This window comes from Papaver somniferum, unplaced genomic scaffold, assembly GCF_003573695.1.
Source record: "Papaver somniferum cultivar HN1 unplaced genomic scaffold, ASM357369v1 unplaced-scaffold_76, whole genome shotgun sequence".
Classification (NCBI taxonomy): Eukaryota; Viridiplantae; Streptophyta; class Magnoliopsida; order Ranunculales; family Papaveraceae; genus Papaver; species Papaver somniferum.
The window spans coordinates 3011761-3035276 of record NW_020650526.1 but is presented as its reverse complement, the minus strand read 5'-3'; positions in this window follow the sequence as shown (position 1 = coordinate 3035276).

Sequence of the window (23516 nt, the reverse complement as noted above, 5' to 3'; positions counted from 1 at the left end):
CATAACCATGTTGTTCGCTCAAGGTTTTCAAAATCCTTGAAAGGCAGAGCATACACCTGGTACAAAACATCGCACCGGGGACTATCAACAATTGGGGAGAAATGATCAACGCCTTCTACAGAAGTACTTTTTCGTGTCAGAGCAAGTCACTCTCTCTGATCTTGGAAGAATGTTCCAGAGGGTCAGTGAAATCCCAATGATTACGTGAAAAGATTCAGAGTCCAGGCCCTGGACTGTCATGACCCAAATGTCACAGAGCAGCAGCTGGTAGATTTGTGTATCAACGGCATGCTCCCGGTTACAGAGTCTATGGAGAATCTTCGATTCCAGACTTTCTCAGAACTTCACGAAGCCGCGAAGAGATCAGCAACCACTGCACCTGCCTGTTAGAAAGAAAAGTCCACAAAGACTGAGGAATCACGTGACACTCGAGGAAGCAGACGCCTGATCAACAAGCAGTACAACCTGCAGCCTCTACAAACGCTTCAAAGGGAGCAAGCGCAAGGCTGAATCCCCGAACAAGCATGCTGCAGCTCCTCCAAAGACGCAAAAGAAGGACAAACCAGAGACACAGGCTCCTGGCCAACGCACAGATGCTCCTGATGATGCACCTGATTTTCCTCTCCCCATTGGAGAAGTGCTCGAACTATTAGACGCCTGGATCCAAGATGGTGCAATCAAATTGCCATACGTCAGGAGAGACCCAACTGAGGAAGACATGGAAAATCCTCGTTACTGCCGATTCCACAGGTTCGTCAATCACCCCACAAGTAGCTGCAAAGTTTTGAAACGCATATTCAGAGAAAAGGTTGAGTCAGGAGAACTTAACCTTGGAGCCGAAGGAGTACACAGAGATCCTCTTCCTGTCAGGACTATCTCCATTTCTGAAGCACCAGTCAAGGAAGCAGTTCAGTCATTGATAAGCATGTTGCAATTGCTCTATCTATCAAAAGCACAAAGGGAGACATGTTCACAGCTTTGAACCACATAGTGTCTGGGAAACGCCTACTGATTCCAGAAGTACCTGAACCTTCAGCCACCGACAAAGAAATGTATGACTGGGGACTGCTCACCACCGTGCATATTAAAGGAAATGAATTCAAAAGAGCATTCGTTGATGTCGGCACCGCCGTCAACATCATCCCTTTGAAAACTCTCAGAGCTGCTGGCATTACTCGACAAGAGGCTACTCATGCTCCCATAGCAATCAAGGGACCACGAAGGAATCTCCAGAGATGCATACGGCTTCATCATTCTCAAAGTCACAGAATTTGGTCTGCACTGAGACCAAGTTTTACATAATTCGAGAAGATCCTGGATATGACATGATCCTTGGAAGAACTTGGATTCATGCTGGAAGGGTAATTTCAAAGCTTTCAACACGCTCTGTCGTCGACAAAGACTCCAAGTTGGAAGAGGAAAGAGGACACCCCACCGTTCGAGCATCTGGAGGAAGTAAAAACCTTGATGGGACTTACGCAAGAACCTGGGGAAAATCCACATACCTTTGTCAAAAGGTTTCGAGCTCAGGAAGTCTTATTCCTTTCGTGCTCCAATATTACCAATGTTCAAATATGATGCTTTGATTCAAGGACTTCTCCCTACAAACATTTAGCAATTACCAAAAGTTATGAATGGATAACTTCACCTCGCCAATATTATACCCAATGGTTGGGTTCAGAGCTTCTCCAAGTCGGTCATTCTATCAAGAGGTTTATTGTGAGGACCTGGCTAAGCACGACAGACAGTATGCTGGGTACTCTCCTCTACATGAATGTCCATACGTGCCACAACCATGGAATCACAAAAGATATTCAAGGCGCGAACTACTAAACCAACAAATTCAAGGAAGGGATTTGGTTCTCAAGGCGGCTAAACGAGATCTCCACTCCGCAAGGAGCTCCAATTGGGAAGGACCATTTATGGTTGCTAAGTCCATAACTGGAGGATACTACAAATTGGTCAACACAGGATGGTAGAACCCTGCCAGTAATTCACGAGAATTGGCTTAAGGCGTTTGTCTGAAATTATTGGGTATTTGAGGTACTGAGCGTTTGAGCACTCATGATGTCTGGATTTGGCATTTAGGATTTTCTTTCATTGTATTTCAATTCCTCCAAAACGTTTGCAATACTTGCAATCAGTATTTGAATTCAACAATTTATCAAAATTCAGTTCACTTTACTTAAAGGAAAATCTCAATCAAATCCGAAAGAAAATCCTTAACCATCTAGCAATCCAAAATCAGCTAATATCAAAACCCAAATGAAAACCTCACATCTCTCAGAAGTTCAGAAATTCATGGGATTATGGAAAGGAAACTAAAGAAAACCATCGAAGAAAGATTTCTGCTCCTCTGCCTCCTCCAAGACTTTCAGAGCCTCCTTTTCCACCTCTAGCTTCCTGGTTAGTTCGACAACTTCATTCATCATCTTTAACACGGCATCACTGGTAGGGAAGGGAACATCACCCTTTACTGCTTTCCTGATAACTTCAAGTCTTTGACGGAGCCACTTCAGATTGAAGCCAAGATCTTCAGCATTCTTCAAGTTGTACTCCCAATCAGAGAGTACGTCTTGGGTAACAACATTTTTGGCTGTAATCCGGATATCATTTATAACACGCAAGATGACTTCTACTTGTCTCGTCAAGAAATAACTGCGTCCTGGATCGAGTAACAACAATGTGTCCATACATTTCCCACAGTTCCTTGTACATAGCAGCATATCCGATGGAACGCTAAATCCTCCAACAAGCTGGTGATATGGGAGTAACTCACCAAATTGAGGATCAAAGGAAATCCCTGCAGTAGGATACTCGTGCACTATCATCTGGTTCTCAGCTACTGGAGCAGCATCGATAATCATAGAGACGATTTCAGAGGAAGTAGCTTCTGCTATTTCGGGTTCGGGTTCCACCGTCTGAGGCACAATTGGAGTTTCTTCTACCTCCACGGCATCAACGACCAGCACTTCATCATCTTGAGGCACAGATATGGAAGTATTGTCATCGACAACTCCTGGATTTCCCAAACCATCATTACTGGATTCATGATTCCCAACTTCGTTGTTAGGCACCTAATGCGAAGATTACATGGGATTAGAATGATTCAAGGGAGAAATCCAATACATCATAAAATTAAGAAGTAAGTGAACTAACATCATCTAAGTTCCTTATCATACATCTAATGTGTACAAGTAGCATCAAAGTCATGAAACACGTTTTCAAAAAACTCAGCTGAAGAAATTTTACACTGCCCTGTGTTCAATGACGAACTGGGAGCAATTGGTATGGAGTCTAGAGTTGGGTCATATACCATTCTCTTCGTTGGAAGTCCTCTACAACATGTCAAAATTTCATGGCAATTGGACGAACGATCTAGGATATGTGGTCAAAACATCGGGCAGCATGCAATCTGAAAAAAGTTCTGAAAGTCTCCTGGAAGTTTACTATTTCGTCTTTTTTAGGCCCTAAATGTGCTCAAAACTTAAAAATCTTATATGTTAAAGCTTGGAAATTTCCTGGGCTTGAGGATACATATGCAGATATTGAAAATCCGACTCCAGATGAAGATTTTACGGCGTTTTTGGTAAAACACTTGGTTCTGAATTTCTGACGACGAAGTTCGACCAAGTTTCTCGTATATACACATGGATTCTCATTCATTCATTCACAAATCAGCACTTTCATACTTCTATGAAGAGGATGCAGGGTATATACTCACTTTGGGGGTCTCCGAAGTACTCAAGGAATTATGATTGCCGTATTAACGACAAGGGGCTCATTACTTCTATTTGGTTCCGAATCTTTGGAACTGCCTTCGTCTATATTCTCAGAGGAAGATCGAACATCAGCACTTTCCATCTCCATGACACATCCTCCTGGACATATTATCAAGTAGTTAGCATTTCACATGAAACATTTATGTCTGATGGTAAAGGAAATTACTCACGGCGACTTCTTCTTCAACGTTCAAATCAGAAGTCGTCTGCCCAGCAGCAGAAATCGAAGACCGTCAATACTAGACGGAGCAAAGTCCTGTGACCAAATAACAAATATTGGTTTTGAGATCCTGATAATGCGGATGGAAGAAGTCACAGCGGAAAAATATCAACAACTCACCAAAAAGGCGACTGGGGACTTTATGGTGTTGGGAAACAACTTGCAATTCTTGCTCCTGCCTTCTCCACCGTGGGAAATTGCCTCCGCCTCTGAGAAATTCACTTCAATTCGAGGTCTCACAGCACGACCCTCCTGCAAAAGAAATTGATGTGATAATTAAAGACGATTATACGAGTTGTATGAGGAATATGCAAAAGAATACATACTGGTGAACCTCCTGGAGATGTCTTTCGCTTGTCACCACCAGAAATATTCCTTAGTCTGGGACGAGAGGCACTCATCTCAGAAGAAGGAGGATCTTCACTAAAGGTTGGAGACGTCACATAATCATTAAGACGCTCAAGCTGCTGATCCCAGAATTCCATGTAGCCTGGAGTCACATACGTAGTTCGATCAGCACAAGGGAACCAATAAGAGCTCCCTTCATCATGTGTGTGATCTAAGCAAGTCTTAAGTTGTTCCACTGATGGTCTTCTCCTTCTGAAGGTTGGAACACATTGGTCCATACCCATCTGATGGCGGCTCTGTCAATGTTATACTCCTCCACCGAAAAATCTCCATACGTTGCTGATATTAGATGACCGGGAGTGCAACTCAGCATGAAAGATCTTTCGCCATCTCAAATCAGCACCAGATTTCAAATACTTACTTTCTCCAGCATTGAAAGTCGTCAATTGAGAAACGTGAGGAGGAACCACCACCCAAGGACGGAAGTTGAACTCAGACTCGTCATCTAATACGTCAATGAAGCGTGTCTTGGACTGAATTTGCTTCGTAGACCAGCGCATAATCCTAGCGTTGTCTTTCTCATGGAAGATACGTCGAGCATCAACAGAGTTCAGACTTTGTAAGACACTACGGGGAATGGGTGCATAGTTTCCGAAACGCTCCCACATCAGAGCTTGGAGAAACATCGTGTTGGCGTAGCATTCAATCTTCATGAAGCCGTTCGAAACACTGGAGTCTACGACTAAAGAGTCCAGGTTAGAATATAAAGAGCCCAAGAATAAGCTACCTAGCGGAAGTTGTTCACCTTGAGCCAGCTTAATAGCGAAAGGAATTACAAACGGCTTCAACAAGGTACCAGCATCTTCAAACACATCCCTAGACAGCCATAAGCACAAGAAAGCAACAATAGACAACATACCGTCGGATTCATCAAGAGGGATGTCTCGTGGCCACCAATGTATCAACCAATGAGCGTAACAACCTTTACCAAAGACCTTGTTGATTCTCTCCATCTCAGCTGTTAAAGTTTTGGAAACTGCTTTCTCTTCCCTGTCCAAAGTTCTTCAGGAAAGTTACCTGTAATTGGAAGATGCAATAAAGCAACTACATCTTCCAAGGTAATAGTGAACTCTCCCCAGATGCATATAAACGTATGAGTTGGGATGCACCAGCGAGCAAGAAGAGCTACAATACCTCGTGCGTCATGAAAGGCTCTAACACGAGGAAATCCTAGCATGTGTCTAGACCATCCCGAGAACTTCTCTAAGGGGAGTCGAGAAAGATTGAATTCAATCATTGAAGACTGAAATAGTCCTCATTCAAGACATAACCGAATAGCAGCACGAGGAGTCACCAATTTCTTTTGAGTGAACGTCCTGGGATTAATCAGAAGGCGATATACCGGGGACTTGAGACGATTTTCGGGCTCCGGAACTTCAAAGAATGTGTCATCTATGTTTGGGACATTCTTGACTCCAGGTGTTTCGTCTTCCTCACCAACGGAAGTCTCATCCGTGCATGTTTCCTCTATGGAGATATCATCATCTGCACACCTTTCATCTCTGGAAGCATCATTGGCTGGAGAATCAGACATCCTCGCAAAGCTGTGAAATCCACACAATGTTTAAGTCATCCGCGAATTCAAAAGATGATGGAATCATGCAAATTAAAACGCCGTTGTCTACAAATGGTAAATCTTGAACTCTTACCTCTTTCAAATTAACTAACAATAGTGATTGCAATACAAAAGTTAACACACGAAATTAGTTCGTTCCTTGAAACATGCAGTAACAAACAAAACTTTATTAACCTTCAAAATTGATTTTCTCATAAAATCATATACATAATTTTCATAACGTGAACATTCACACAATGAACTATGAAATTTACAATAAGACATGACTTCATCATAAATAAGTTGTCTAGTTTGAAGGTTACTCAAAATCCATGTCTTGATTTTACAAATCAATAATTAATGCAATTTGTTCATATAAATTTTCAGAATTTATCTAATAAAAACAAATCCATGTGAATAAAATATGTCACGGCTAAATATATATTAAAAAAAATCTATTTTCCTTCGTATTAGCGTTTATTAAAAACGAAGGTTTATGCTAGTTTTGTGAAAGCTCACACCTATTGTGATAAAATACTAATTCTCATGAAAGCTCATAAATAAAGTTTTATCACTGGACATAAATTTACATACAAAAAAATATATTGTCTATTTTCCTCGAATGAGCATTATCCTCTAAAACGGGGTTTATTTCGGTTTTGTGAAAGCTCACATCTATTAAGGTAAAATCTTGGTTCACATGAAAGCTCATACACTAAGTTTTATCACTGGACCTAAGTCCACATATATAAAGAAATCTCTCATAAATCAGGGATTTTTATTAGTTTTCAAAACTAACGATCGAACGTACATACGTTTGATAAAACAAGGGTTTTTCTACAAAACTCACATCAACATATACACATGTATAGAATTTTGACATGGTGAAAGCATGAAAAACTCATGAAATCAGCAAACTTTGAAAAACAAAAAAACAAAGGGATTAATTCCCTTTTATACCTAATTTTATTTCCAAAACCTAATTCCTTAAGGATTTCCTTTTTGGGCCCGGCCCATGAATCCTAAACCAACCAAGGTTCCACCATCGAATCAGCGGTTACATCAATCAATTTATGTTCACTGGATGATGTTCTATTATGCCACATAGGTTTCCGCTCAAACCAAGGCTTGCTCATTCAGTCGAAATCCGGTAATATCTTATCTTATGACCAAGTTCAATTACTTATTTTTGTCTGTACCTGGAAAATCACCATTCAATGCTGACTGAGGAACATGATTGTTCCTCACTAATCAGGGGACTTAATGTAGATGGTGGATTTTCGACAAATGGTAGAATTGTAAAACTATACTCCAGATTCGACAACCGGATGAGTATTGAGGCTCATGTCTCTCATCAAAGCATGAAAGTCATACCATAAAATCTCTGACTGAGAAGGCCGTCTCTCAGAGTACATGTAGATGTGTAGTCTCTCAGCTGAGGCCACGGCACATCTCATGAATACTGAGCAATTTCAGTAATTATCACGGATCCGGCAATCGGATGAGTATCGAGACTCATGTCTCTATGCATGAAAGCTCATGCCACCTCTAATGGAGAAAGTCTCTCAGGGAAGATGAAGATGTGTAGTCTCTCAGCTGAGGCCACGACACATCTCATACTGTATAGAATCGAAAGATTGGGCGGCTCCTAGACAGCATGTCTGCTAGTATAGAGCGACAACGTCTTCGGGATGTAACCAGGTTTTCCCTGACTATGAAGAGGAATATGACACTCCAGCAAGTTCATATTGCTCAACCCTCAGATAATTAATGCTCCTAGACAGGAAGCGCTTCTAGTATAGAGCCAACAATTAATTATCTTAAATCGTCTAAATATCCAGCAATATTCCAAGAGCCATCGTCTGAATATCCAACAATATTCTACGAGTCGTCAATTAATCGCCTGAATATCCAGCAATACTCTACGATTCCTCGTTATATTTTGTTACTTCAATCAGTGGTTCTTCCCAACAGAATTCCACAGGTTAGTAATAAATATTCAACGAAACAGGCATCTGAGCATCGAATAAGCCCTGACAAAAATGGTGCAAGTGTAATTAGCAGATAATGTACAGACCAGCATTTTGAATGCACGAACGAGCATTTCAAAAATACGAACGAACGAGGAACCTATGCAAAATAGGAAGGGAAAATAATAATAATAAAATATTAAGCAAAAGCGCCAGGGGACTAGGCTCACCAGCCGGCCAGTCATGCCGTGACTAGTCCCGCGCCCAATTTTATATTTTATCATATTTTTACTATCTTCACGATCTCATGAAAATCTTCTTGTTCGAGCAAATTTCCTTTATTTCAAAGAAATTATCTAAATCACATGATTTTATCAAAAATAATAAAATTAGGGAAATGTGTCGCGGGAACGAGCACCAGCCGACCATGTCTTGGCCGTGGCCGGTCCCACACCTCACGTCCCATTATTTTATTATTCCTTCTCAAATTATGAAAATTCCTTGATTTTATGAATTTTCCCTAAAATCATGAAAATTACCTAATTTCATGTATTTTTATCTAAATCACATGATTTTATCAAAAATAATAAAATTAGGGAAAGTTGTCGAGGGACCACCGGCCGGCCGGTCATGCCTTGGACGTGGCTGGACCCACACCTCACGTCCCATTATTTTATTCCTTCTCAAATTATGAAAATTCCTTGATTTTATGAATTTTCCCTAAAATTACCTAATTTCATGTATTTTCTCTAAAATCATGGAAAATATTAAAAATTAGGAAAACTTGTGGGACATGGCTCTAGCCGGGCCCGGCCATGCCCTAGCCGGTCCCACACTCCCATTATTTTATTATTATTTGGTGTTTTGTTTCCTGATTTCATGTAAACTCCCTGATTTCAACAAAATATCTTGGTTTTCAACAAATCCCTTTGATTTTATGAAAATTATCTAAAATCATCAAAATTACATAAAATTGGGAAGAGTGCCTTGGGACCCGCGCCCATTGGCCGGCTGGCCATGCCACGGCCATTGCCGGTCCCACACTCCCATTCCCTATGTTATATTTTAATTTATGTCTCTCATCTCATGGAAGTTCCCTAATTTCGCCAAACACTCCAGTTTCATGGAATTTCCCTTAAATCAGGGAAAAATACATAAAATCACATAAAACTGGGAAAAGCATGTGGGACCGCGTGTCAGCCGGCCGTCCATGCCCTAGCCGTGGCCGGTCCCACACCTTGTGATTCCTTGTTTATTTATTATTTTCATCATCTCATGTATTTTTCTCAGTTTCAGCAAAACCATGGATTTTTCATATTTTCTCCAAATGTTGCTCAAACGTGCACCAGAAAATATCAAAATTCTCAGGACTGAAGCACGGACATCATGGTGACACGGGAACATCCCTTTTACCGACCAAGGGTGACCTTGAGGCTTGCAAACAGCTGGTCCCGCATGTTTTAATGATTTTAACCTAATTTGCTCAGTTGCTCATATTAGGTTCGAACTCTTTCCAAACAATTGGAAGTTCGCTCAAACGACCATCTACTGGTCCCACAACCGTCAAGAGTCGGTCTCATGACCTCTTGGTCGGCCCCTCATATTTTCTACATCAGGTTTTATGATTTGTCGCTCACACGAGCATTATTTCAGTAAATGGTTAAACCAGCATTTAATTATTCTTTCACCAACTGGTCCTCAAGAGACTTTGGTATTTTTTGCTCATTCGAGCATCTGGGCGTTATATGGTGAACCCGTCATCCCATGTAGCCGGTCCCGTGTTGATTTGCAATAAATCATCATTTCGGTAAAATTAGGGTTTTGAATCCAGAGCTCTGCAGAAACGTGATTCTGTGCAGATTCGAACACTCTGATAATTTTATGTTGATTCCATGATTGATATTCATATTTATTTTGCTCGACTCAGCAGTCAGTAACTTAAATTAACATTTTGTTATATCCATCTACCAACAATTCATCAAAAGAACAATATTTGTTCAAACTAGCAATATTTTCTCGAACTAGAAATATTCGCTCGAACCGGCAATATTTACTCAATTAGCAATATTCGCTAATACTAGCAATATTTTCTCAAATCAAAGAGTATTGGTTCAACTATCAATATTCAACAATTTAACAACACAGTTTTGCTCGTCTTAGGTTATAATGATACCTCGTCTCAACAGACACGTTAAATTCATGAGTTTCAAAACATTTGCACACATGTTAAACTCAGCAATACATGGACTCATCGTCCCATAAAGTCAGCAACTGACTCCACAATCACGAGATTTCAATCGTGTCACATGGGGGGATATTAACTAGGGTTTTGGTCTGGCGGTCCACAACACGTGTGTTCACCCACGACGAGAATGTGAGAAAGTCGTGCAATCAGTTAGAAGAGTCAGCAAAGTAGTGGGTGGAAAGTTAACCAAGTCTCCGCATGATGAGTAATTGGTTTTAACACTATTTCCCCATTTCCCACTCTCTGATTCCAGCAACTGTCACACTTCATGGGATCATGGTGTTTTCAACTCCGGCATTATAAAATGTCTCTGAATCCTGATTGAAAAACATAGGTTTTTCGAACAGTCGAACAACATTCGCCAAAACGAGCAATTTCTCATCAAAGTTCATACAGACAATGTTTCCTCTACACGAACTCACAGAAATTACTCTCAATTGAGCAAAATTCAATCATTCAGAGCATTTTCACGCTGAATTCACAATACACCTACAATCTCAGATCACCATTGATCTCACGCATTTCTCAGCTTCCCTCCTACAGATCAACCCATCCTCTCTTGTGACTGAATTGACTCTGGAACGGACATTGTTCTTGGTTTAGGCCGGGATCTTACAGATTGATCTCTCGAACTTAAAGCACTCCCTTCTTGCAGTGCATCTGTATGAGGTTAAACATTTCGCTCGGTTCAAGGAGTCTCCACACGGTCAATTCTTCAATTCCGTAAAAACCAGCAAATCGTTTTTCCCCACTCACAATAACTTTTGTATAATTTCCTTAATGTGAAGGAAATACCATGAAACCAAGGAATTTTATGGGATGAAGGAATTTCATGGGATGAAGGAATTTTATGAAATTCCAAAGTTATTTGGAAGAGTTTTGGACCTAATACGTGCAGTTGCGCAAATTAGGTCAAATTGTGAAAATACGTGGGACAAGCTCCTTGCAAGCCAAAGAGCCAACCTTGGTCAGTCAAGGTAACATACTCACATCGCCAAAAGTGTCCGTGTCTCAGTCCTAAGAATTTTGATATTTTCTGATGTGCGTTTGAGAAACATTTTGAGAAAATATGAAGAAATCAAGGATTTTGCTGAAACTGAGGAAACTTCATAAGATGAAGGAAATAATAATAATACAATGAAGGAATCATGAAGTGTGGGACCAGCTATGGCCAAGGCATGGCCGTCCGGCTAATGAGCCCGGTCCCATGGCACTTTTCCTAATTTTATATTATTTTCATGATTTTAGGGGAATATCATGAAATCAAAGAGTTTGTTGAAATCAAGGAGTTTCCTTGAAGTGAAGGAGTTTTCATGAGATAAAAGAAGCAAATAATATTAATAATAATAAAATAAGGGCGTGTGGACCGACTACTAGGGCATGGTCGGCCGGTTGGGCCCTGGTCCCGTGAGTTTCCCCTAATTTTATATTAGTTTCATGATTTGTAGGAATATCATGAAATCAAGGGATTAGTGACCACGGTCCCGTGACACTGTTCCTAATTTTATGTAACTTTTGTATAATTTCCTTAATGTGAATGAAATACCATGAAACCAAGGAATTTCATGGGATGAAGGAATTTCCATGAGATTATGGAAATAATTAATTAATAAAATAAAGAATTACAAGGTGTGGGACCGGTCAGGCTAGGGCATGGCCGGCCGGCCAGTGACCACGGTTCCGTGACACCTTTCCTAATTTTATGTAATTTTGTATAATTTCCTTAATGTGAAGGAAATACCATGAAACCAAGGAATTTCATGGGATGAAGGGATTTTCATGGGATCAAGGAAAAATAATAAAATATGATAAAATAAAGGGAGAAGCGTGGGATCAACCACGACGGCGTGACCGACCGACTGGTGGACTTGATCCCCTTAGACGCCTCCTTTAGTTATTTTATTATTATTATTTTCTATATGGTTTGATCGTTCCTTCGTGTTATCGAATGTTCGTTCGTGCATTCAGGTGCTCGTTAGTGCATTTATTGCTGAATACATTTGCACCATTTTTTCGGGGCTTACTCCATGGTGGCTCAGATGCCCTACGTTGAATATTTATTACTAACCCATGGAATTCTGCTGGGAAAAGCCATAAATTGAAGTAACGAAATATTATACAAAACGTAAAGTATTTTCTAGGAATTGAATTGATGAATTTTGTGACTAGAAATAATTAATTGATGGTTGTATACTAGCAGGCATGTTGTCTAGGAGCATTATAATTATTCAGAAATCGAGGTATGATCTAGCTGGAGTAGAACACTCGATTTGAATGTTTATTCTGCAAAGTCAGGAAACATTGCGACGTCATGAAGACGTGGTTCTTTATACTAGTGAGTAGTACATCTAGGAGCCGTCCAATCATGTCGATTCTTTACAGAAGTGATTACTGAAATTGCTCAGCATTTATGAGATATGTCATGGTCTCAGCTGAGAGAATGCATATATATGCTCTGAGAAGTAATATACTCGATCAAAGAATTTTGAAGATATTCTGAGAGGTGGTACGCTCGATCAGAGGTATGGCATGAGCTTTCACGCTTTAACGAGAGACATGAGCCTCAATACTCATCTAATTGCTGGATCAGGAATATGTATAATTATGGTTTTACAACTTTACCCTTTATCGAAAATCCACCATCTATAAATAGACCTCTTAATAAATATCGTCCAAGAAGAGTTCAAGAATTCTATTCTTTCAAAAAGGGGGATAATGTTGTTCATGATGTGGATAAAGTATCAAGTGGAGGGAGCAAAAATGAAAAGATGGATGACAATATGAAATTGATAATTGAAGGATATAAAGAGATCATCAACAGGCTGTCAATTCCCTCTAGGCAATACTCTTCAGGTAAGAATCCATGCTATGCGTCATACTATGATGATCGTAAATTTTATGATAACTTTTCGCATCATAACGGTTTTCCTCCAAAGTACAGAAGAAAGAGGTTTAACCAAAAATAATGTTCATTTGATGAGCTCTAAGCTCATACTTGTGCTACTTGATCACAAGGTTTAAATCTCACTCACAAAAATCCTGGTTGAGAGAGATATGTTCAGGTATACTTGTTGGAAAAAGTGTTTCCTGATTCTCAAGTATTTTTTTATCGTCTTTAGCAGAAGTATCTTTACAAACATGTTTGCATAAGTATTTGTACTTTGTCTTTATCGAAACCTTTTGTTTATAATTTCTTCTGGAAACTTTGGTTTGACAAATTGCTACTCTTGTGCTCTAAATTTCACCTCCCTAGGGATATAGAATTTATTAAGACAAATTCATATGTGAATTATTTTTTCCACGTAGCAAAAATTTATGTCAAGACGTAAGCGTACGGCTCTTGTGTGTTTTTGTTCTGTTTTTGGGTCTAGTTGTGTTCGTACAGAATTCCCGTGTAACTGTCACGAATCAATTATGGAAACCCTAAAGATACCTTCCCTAAGAAACCTTTAAATAACAAACCTATTGAGTTACATAAGTCACGTACACATACTCTAGGTTATTTTGTGTTTTGTCAAGAATGTCTTCTTCTCCATTTCGTTATGGTGATTTTGCAAGAGGATTTCTTGAGAAAGGTATTGGTTTCGAATCAAAAGGGAGGAAGAAAAGAACCATTGTAGAAGATGTTGATACTAATGCCTCATGCTACTATGCCTATTCACATCAGGATGTTGAGAATGAGGATATGGTTTCTGCTAATGTGGTTCATGACTTTCTTAAATACTTTGAGTAAGCAAAACTGCAACTTGTTGATACTATGAAGGATCTTGATGTGTTAAGTACTGGGTTGAAAAAGGTTACCACTGACCTTGTTCTCATGAAGACACATGTTAAAGAACTTCTCAATGAGGATATTCTAAGACGCAGTTAATGCTATGAATCACAAGCTCAAAGGTCTCGAAACCCGTGAAGCTTCCGAATGTGGACTTTGATTTAGCTTGTGTTCGGTTTTTGTTAGATGTTTTTATTTGTCTAGGAAACTTCTTATGAGAATTTTATTCATGTTTTTATTAAGAAGAATAACTAGGGTTTGGAATAGCCATTATTGTGAGTACACATAGCTATGTCCAACGTTTTCATCTTGCCATGTTTTTAGATTTATTTATTTAAATTCTAAAGTTGATTTTGCAGTATTAATCTTTATGATTTTATATATTGCGATGTGTTATGGGATATGTATGTTTGTGTCCATGAACTATGATTCTCCCATACTTGGTCAAAAGTTATCTCTTTCATATGTCGATATGCATGTATTGATAAAAGATCGATGAACTTTTGACAAACAAAAATTGAACCTATTATGTCATTATGCAAATAATTGATGGAAGATAGGATAAATTTTTGTTTACAAAGATTATGTCTATTATATGTCAATATGCAAATAGTGATGAAAATAGAATGAATCTTTGTTTATTTCGCAGTATTGATCTTCCCTGATCCATTCTTTTTGTATATAATGTGTGGCTCCGTAAGTCTTCTTATGTGAGCATTTCCAACTAGATTAATCATGAATTGCTTTGTGGTTAATTTGGTTGAGTATTCCGATTAAATTAATCATGGGTTCTCTTGTGGTTAGTTTATTTGAGATTTTTGGATACTAAATCATTTTCTTTTGTGATTTATTGGTGTCCTTTAAAATCCTTTCTCTCGTGAAAGTAAGGTCGCTCTTGTTGTTCTTTCGGGAATGACATTTTATGGCGGAGCGTTCTTTTTGAACTTGCGCTTAATTTCCATATCTTTGTGGGGAGTGCAGTTGTAGAATACTATAGGGGTTATTGTTAGAGAATTTCTCGATCGAACTCGCATGCGTTGCTATCTCAAGTATGTTTGTCAATGTTAGTGATCAAAACTATAAGTCTTGATTTTTAGTCTACTATATCTAAGTCTCGGACTAGGATAGAAAGTGTAGTTGAGCTCAAGGACTTCATGGCGATTCATCATACAAGAAGAAGAACTATTCAAGGAACCGGTGGAACTTCTCGAAAAAAAGGTATGTGAAGACTTGAACTTATCTATCACTCAAAAGTCTATCTATCCTATCTCCTACTTCTTGAGACAAAAAGTCGTATGCTATATATAGACTTTGATTATACAGAATTGGTATTTCGAGCCGAGTATACCTCGCCTATCTATATCTCTAAATATGTGTTGGTAAGCTTTTCGCTTCGACCAAGTTTATCTTTACCTAGTGACGAAAGTCATGATATGTTTCAATCACTTTGAAAATTGCTTTGATGATGATTGGGGTAGATGAGGAAAAACGATTTGTTGGTTTCTAAGGAATTGAGGAGACGACCATATGGAGGAGACTCCTCGAACCGAGCGAAATATTAAACCTCACACAGATGCACCTCTGCAAAGGGGGTGCTTTAGATTCGAGAGATCAATCTGTAGTACTCCGGCCTAAATCAAGAAAATGACCGTTCCAGAGTAAATTCGGTCACAAGAGAGGTTGGGTTGATCTGTAGGAGGGAAGCTGAGAAATGTGTGGAATCAATGGTAATCAAAGATTGTAGGTGTGTGAATTCTGAATATGATAAGCTTTGAGTAATTAAAACTGCTCAATTGAGAGTAGTTGCTTAATTGATGAATTGATGATCTCGTGTTGTCAGTTTGACGTGAGATTGATGATACTGATGATGCCGATGATTCAATCATGATTCAGAGACTTATTTATATTGCTGGAATTTTAGACACCATGATTCCATGAAGTGTGACAGTTGATGGAATCAAGGAGTGGGGAAGTGGAGATCGTGTTTGAAACTAGTTGCTCAACGTGTGGAGACTTGGTCGATTTTCCACACACTACCTCGTGAATTCCTTCAACTGATTGCACGACTTGCTCACATTCCATCATGTGTTTGAACACACGTGCCGTAGACCGCCAGACCAAAACCCTAAGTGATATCCCCCCAAGTGACATGATTGACGTCTCGTGGTATGTTAGTCAATTGATGACTTCGTGGTTTGATGGGACGATGAGTCCATGTAGTTGCTGAGTTGAACATGATGTTCTGAAACTCATGAATTGAACATATCATGAGACAGAGGTATAATTCTTACGATGAAGTGAGCAAGTGTTGCTCATTCGATGGATCGTTGAATATTGATCGTTGAACCAATATTCCTTGGTATGAGCAAATATTTATCATCTTAGCAAGTGTTGCTCATGTGATGAATTGTTGAATATTTGATCGTCTGAGCATGTGTTGCTCATATGATGGACTATTGGCAGCGTACCAAAAATATTAATTAGAATATTGGTCGTTGAACCGAGCATAATTAATAAAATTAATGACCATGAGGCCGTCGTAAAATTATTAAGGTTGGAATCTGGAATGATGATCCTTGGATTCAGAAACCCTAATTTGATCAATTGATGATCAATTCATGGTTCGTCAGAAGTTTAACCATGAGACGAAGGAGGGAGAGACTACATGGGACCGTGGATCAACCATGTAGTGTCCATATGATCACGTGAGCAACCACGAAGAACTCCTGAAGAGTTGACGATTTTTTGGTGGAAGAATGATTAAATGCTGGCTTAATCATTTATTCAAAAATGCTCGTCTGAGCCTTAGGTGAGAAAACCTAATTAATTATGACGAGGCGAGGGACTGACCATGGAGTCATGAAACCGGCCCTGGGTTGTCACGTGACCGCCTGACGATCACTTCATGAAAATCCAAAGTGTTTGGAAGAGTTTTGGACCTAATACGAGCAAATGTGCAAATTAGGTCAAAACTGTGAAAATTGATGGGACCGGCTTCCGTGAGCCAAAGAGACAATCTTGGTCGGTCAATATAGCGTGCTCGTGTCCCCAAGGCGTCCGCGTCTCAGTTCTGAGAATTTTGATATTTTCTGGCATGCAATTGAGCATCCATTCGAGAAAATATGCCAAAATTAGGGTTTCGACAAAACTGAGGAAAACACCATGAGATGATGAAAAATAATTATAAAATAAGGAATGAGGAGGCGTGGGACCGCCGTGGTCAAGGCATGGTCGGACGGTCGTGACCACGGTCCCGTGGTGCCTTTTCCTTAATTTTATAATATTATGATGATTTTATGAAAAATTCATGAATTTTGAGAAATTTGATGAATTTAGGGAGTTTCCATGAATTGACGGAGTTTTCATGAGTTCATGGAAGAAAAATATTAAAATAATAAAAACACGGCTGTGTGGGACCATGGAGGCATGGCCGGACGGCTATGGACCGGTCCCACGAGTTTTTCATAATTTTTTAATATTTTTAGGTATTTTTGATGATTTGAGGGAATTTTTCCTAATTTGAGAAAAATACCATAAAATCAAGGAATTTGATGAATTCAAGGAAAAATAGGATAAATAATAATAAAATAATAAAGCAAAGGGCGTGTGGGACCGGGTAGGGCATGGCCGACCGGCTAGTGGCCCGGTCCCACAAGTTTTCATTATTTTATTTTATTTTATTATTATATGATGATTTGTGCAAAAAATACCATGAAATCAAGGAGTTTTTTCATGAAATTAGAGAAATAATAATAATAATAAAATAATAAGGAACCGTGGGGTGTGGGGCCGGCTGGGGCCAAGGCATGGCCGGTTGGCCAATGGTCACGCCCCACACTCCTTTCCTAAATTTTATATTATTTGTTATGGATTTATGGAAGTACCATGAAACCGAGGAGCTTCCTCGAGACGAAGGAGATTTGATCAGATGAGAGAATTTTCATCAAATCATGGAAAATAATAAAAATGTATTAAAAATATAAAATTGGCGTGGAACTGACCAAGGAACGATCGGTAGGTCGTGTGTCCGTGTTCCCAGCACCTTGGTCAATATTTTTAATTATTTATTATTTTCTTCCCTATTTTGCATAGGTTCATCGTTTCGTTGTATTTTGAAATACTCGTTCGTGCGGTGGTTGTTAGTGTATCGTCGTTGAATACACTTTCACCATTTGAATCGGGGCTTACTTAGAGGTAGCTCAGACGCCCGGTTGTTGATTATTTATTACTAATTGTGGAATTTAGTGGAAAATAATTCACAAAACTGAGTAATAAGATGTTTATTATTAATTTATAGGATCAGCTGAGGATTCGGCTATGAAATTCAAAATAATAAAGTGAGCATTACCATTCCATGGGATCGTAGATTCGACCATAGAATCACAGTAATTAAGATTTATCTATTAGCATTTATGAGACCAGTTGTGGATTCGATAATGAAATCGGAGCAATGAGATAATATATTTATTGTTATTCTATGAGATCAAGCCGTGGATTCGATCATAGAATCAGAACAATTGTTTGTTGCCATTCCGTGGGACCAGTCGTGGATTCGACCATGGAATAGGAGCAATTGTAATTAGGAATAATTAACTTTGTGGATCTATACTAGCAGAGCAAGCTGTCTAGGAGCATCAATTATCCCGATATGAGCTTGTCGGTAAGTCATATCCTTTATATAGTCAGGGTAAACTCGTTGTTTGTTCTTGAAGACGTTATCGCTCTATACTAGCAGAGCAAGTTGTCTATGAGCCGTCCATCTCGTGATACTATATAGAATTAATCACTGAAAGTATTCAGTATTCATAAGATATGCCGTTGTCCAGTCGTGAGACTACGTATCTACATGTACTCTGAGAGAAAGTACTCTCCGTTGAGAATTCGATGAGAGACCCGTGTCTCGATACTCACGTCTGATTGCTGGATCAGAGCTTCGTATAACTATGAGTTTATGATTTTAGCCCTTGTCGAAAATCCACCATATACATTAAGTCCCCTGCTTACTGAGGAAAGCTGTGTTCCTTAGTCAGCATTAAATGGTGATTTTCCAGACATAAATAATAATACCAGTAATTGAACTTAGTCGTAAGTTGAGACGTTACTGGATTTAGAGAGCATTAGAAAACCACGACTTGATGAAGGATTCAATGTCATGATTGGACCATTGTTTGATGATCATAAATTGGTGTTGATCCGCTGGTTTGGACGACGAGTCCATGGTCGGTTAGGATTCGCGGGACAGGCCCAATAAGGAAATCCTTAAAAAATTAGGTTTTGGCAATAAAAAATTGTATAAAGGGAATTAATCCCCCCCTTTTTTTATTTTATTTCACGCCCAGAGCTCCATCACGCATTCATCTTCATCACGTCCGAGCATCAGGAGTTTTTTGCCGGAGCTCCGATCGCCGCCGACCGTCGCCGCCACCGGCCGACCAGTTTCCGGCCGACACCGACCAGGTGAGCGGATTTTTTTTTTTGATGTTTGCTGTTGTTTACATGAATTTCATGAAGTGATCATGTTGAAATCATATACATGTGTATAAAATTGGTGTGAGTTTTATGAAAAAAACCTCGTTTTTGAAAACGTTCGTTCGTTCGATTGTTAGTTTTGAAAACTAACTATAATCCCTGATTTTTGAGAGAGATTTTTTTTTTTTAGATATGAACCTATGTCCAGTGATAAAACTTAGTGTATGATATTTCATGTATATCAAGGTTTCATCATAAAAGAAGTGAATTTTCATGAAATCAGAATAATCCTTCGTTTTAAAGACAAATAACGGTGACACGAAGGAAAATATGTATGATGAACTTGTGTCCAGTGATAAAATTTTGCTTATGAGATTTCATATAAATAAAAAACTTTATCATATGTATGAGATGTGAGATTTCACAATATTTTTGAAATAAACTTTCGTTTTAAAGACAAATAATGACGATACGAAGGAAAAATAATTTTTTTATATATATGCAGCCGTGACATATATTGTGTAAAATATGATGGTATATTTTATTTGCATGAATTAGATAAATTTTTTGAGAATTTATGTAAGCAATGTTGCATTAATTGCTGTTTTTTGAAAAGTCAGAAACGTGGGTTTTGAGGAACCTTCGAAGATAGAAAATATATTTATGATGAAATATTTTATTATAGTAAAATTCATAGGTCAGTTGTGTGAATGTTTACAATATAAAAATTGTGTCCGTGATTTTATGAAAAATCAGTTTCGAAATTAATAAAGTTTCGTTCGTTTTTGCAGTTTTCGAAGAGACGAACGATTTTGAGGTGTTAACTCTACCGTTACTATCACTATTGTTAGTGGAAGTACAAAAGGTAAGAGTTAAGAGTTACCATTTTTTCCGTACTTCCTTGATTCGTTTCTGGACAACATACTGAAGTAGAATGTAATGTGGACTTTGCAGTTGTTTTTAGCAAAATGACCAATTCCCCAACCAACGATACTTCAAGAGACTAATCGCATATTGATGATGACATCTCCAGGAATGATGCATGCATGGACGAGACCTCCTTTGGTGAAGAAGAGGAGGATGCCACTGGCGTGAAGAACATTCCGAATATAGACGACGCATTCTTTGAGGAGGATCCGAAAGGAGTTGAAGCATATCTCAAAAAATCCCCAGTATATCGTCTTATGATCAACCCTAGGACTGTGACTCAGAATAAATTGGTGATCCCGAAGATGGTAATACGTCTTTGTCTCGAACGAGGGCTTTTCATTGCATCAACCATAAAGTTTAAGCTTTCTCGACGCCATTTGGAAAAAAATTCTGGATGGGCGAGGCATATGTTGGGATTCCCTCATGTCAGGTCAATGCTCAACCAGACACAAGTGACGAGAGCTATTCAAGCTTCTGGAGACTTGTCTATTAATCATGATGTGAAAAGTATCGTGGCTTTGCTGGCTCGTTGAGGAGAATTTACTGTTACCTTAGAAGATGTGGCTACTTTGATGCACCTCCCGATTACAGGTAATTTCTCTGGAGGTCTTTCGGATGAGGAAAAAGTGGTTTTTGACACTCTGACAGTTGCGATGGAAGAAGTGAACAAGGCGTCTGGTAGTAAAGGTTGTTATGCCCATTGGTTGACACGTTGGTGGCCAAGAGATGAAGTTTCTGATAGTCCCATCACCGATATGTTACCTATTTCCGCTTTCTTATGCTTATGGTTATCCAGAGACATATTCGAAGACAGTGGACATTTGTTGAAGCCTTTCGTAATCCCTTTTGCTATTAAGATGGCTCAAGGTGAGCAACTCCCAATAGGTAGCTTATTCATGGGTTCCTTGTATTTTAACTTAGACTCCTTGGTGTTAGATTCCAGCGTGTCGAATGGATTCATGAAGATTGAGTGTTATGTTAACACGATATTTCTTCAAGCTTTGATGTGGGAGCACTTCAAGAATTATGTGCCTATCCCACGTAATATCCTGCAAGGACCAAATACTGATGCCCGTCACATCTTCACCGAGAAAGATAATGCCCGAATCATGCGTTGGTCTACAAAGCAGCCTCGGTCTAAAACACGCCTCATTGATGTGTTGGATGAAGAATCAGAGTTCGACTTTCGTCCGTGGGTGTCGGTTCCTGATTATGTTTCTCAACCAACGACTTTCAATACTGGAGAGAGCACGACTCTGAAATCTGGTGCTAACCCGAATGATGGTGAGAGATCCTTCATGTTGAGTTGTACTCCTGGTCACTTGTTATCCGTTATGCATGGAGAGTGGGCCGTAGAAGAATACAACATTGATAGGGCGGCTCGACAAATGGGTATGGATCAATGTGTTCCAACTATCCAGAGAAGGAAACCATCAGTTGATCAGCTTGCGTCTCGTTTAGATCACACTCACGTGGAAGGGAGTAGTTACTGGTTTCCTGGTTCTGATAGATTTGCATATGTAACCCCAGGTTATATAGAATTTTGGCATCAACAATTTGAGAGATTGTATGAATTCGCGACAGTTAGTCAGCCTCCAGTGAAGATTCCTCCATCTGCTGAGATGATCTCTGGTCGACCAAGACTGAAGTACCTTTCTGGTGATAAACGAAAATTATCTCCAGGATGTTCTCAAGTAAGGTTCTCCACATGTCTTTTATGAAACCATGGTAACTGTATTCTGATCATGTTATTGAATTCTTTACAGGACGGTCGTAGCGTAAGACCTTGAATCCATGCAAATTTTCAGATGTTGGAGAAGTTGTTCACGGCGGAGAATGAAGGAACAAAAGTTATAAGCTGTTACCTAATACCGTGAAGTCCCCAGTTCGTTCTTTGGTGAGTTCCTAGTATTTCTCACCGTGACTTTCATTGTTATTAACATTAGAATCATGAAGCCAATGTTTTTAATTTTGTTGCAGAATTTTACTCCATCAAGTCTTGAAGGTCTTCAATTTTCTGCTACTGAACAAGCAATCGCTGATTTGAGTGACGAAGAAACTGTAAGTATTTCTTCACATGTTCAAATGGGGTGCTTCATAGATGAAAATATTGATTGTAAAGGACGTGTACAGGAGGATGTCTTCATGTAGATGGAGAATTCTGGAACTCAATCATCGTATGGGAATGGGAATGGGAATGGGAATGGAGGTAATTCCCAAGATTCGGAGCCGGATGGAAGTGATGTTCCTCTTGTCGTTGATGTGGACAATTCCAACCCCTTGGACACTTTGGAGACTCCTCAAGTAAGTATATATCCTGTACATTCTTCATAGAAGTATAACAATGCTGACTTGTAAATGAATGAATGAGAACCCATGTGAATATGTGAAAACTTAGTCGAATTTTGTCGTCAGAAAATTCAGAACCCATCTTTTTAGTAGAAACGCTGTAGAATCTTCGTCCGGAGTCGGATTTTGATGATCTGCATGTGCAAATTCAAGCCCGGAAAATTTCTAAGCTTTATGAAAGAAGCTTTTCAAGTTTTGAGCACGTTCAGAGCCTAAAAAAGGCGAAATAGTAAACTTCCAGGAGACTTCCAGAACTTTTTCAGATTGCGCATCACTTGATATTTTGGCCACATATACTCGCTCGTTCATTGGATTGTCATGAAATTTTGACATGTTATAAAGGACATTCATATGAAGAGAATGGAATATGACCCGTTTAAATATTCCTTGTAGATTGCTCCCAGTTCGTATCTTAGTACAGGGAAGAGTTCAGTTTCTTCAGACGGACTCATCGTAAAATGTGTTTTCATGACTTTCATGCTATTTTCTCGTGCCTTGAATGTAGTATGATGAACTTTGATGATATTTCCTTGCGGGTATACTGTGTTTCATAATCTCCTTTGGCTCCGTGACTCTAACCTCATGTAATCTTCGTATTAGGTGCTAAATACCGAAGTTGAGGATATTGGAGCCAATGATGACAACTCTAACCCTTCTGAAGTTATTGATGTAGTTGCAGGAAATCCTACACTACACCCCTCATAAAATTTCATTGTTGATCAACTCATTTTTAGGTTTATATTCTTAATTTTATTGATTAACTTTTGAATGTTCTTACAAGAAAGATAAAGAAGTCAAGAATGATCTCTGCTCTGA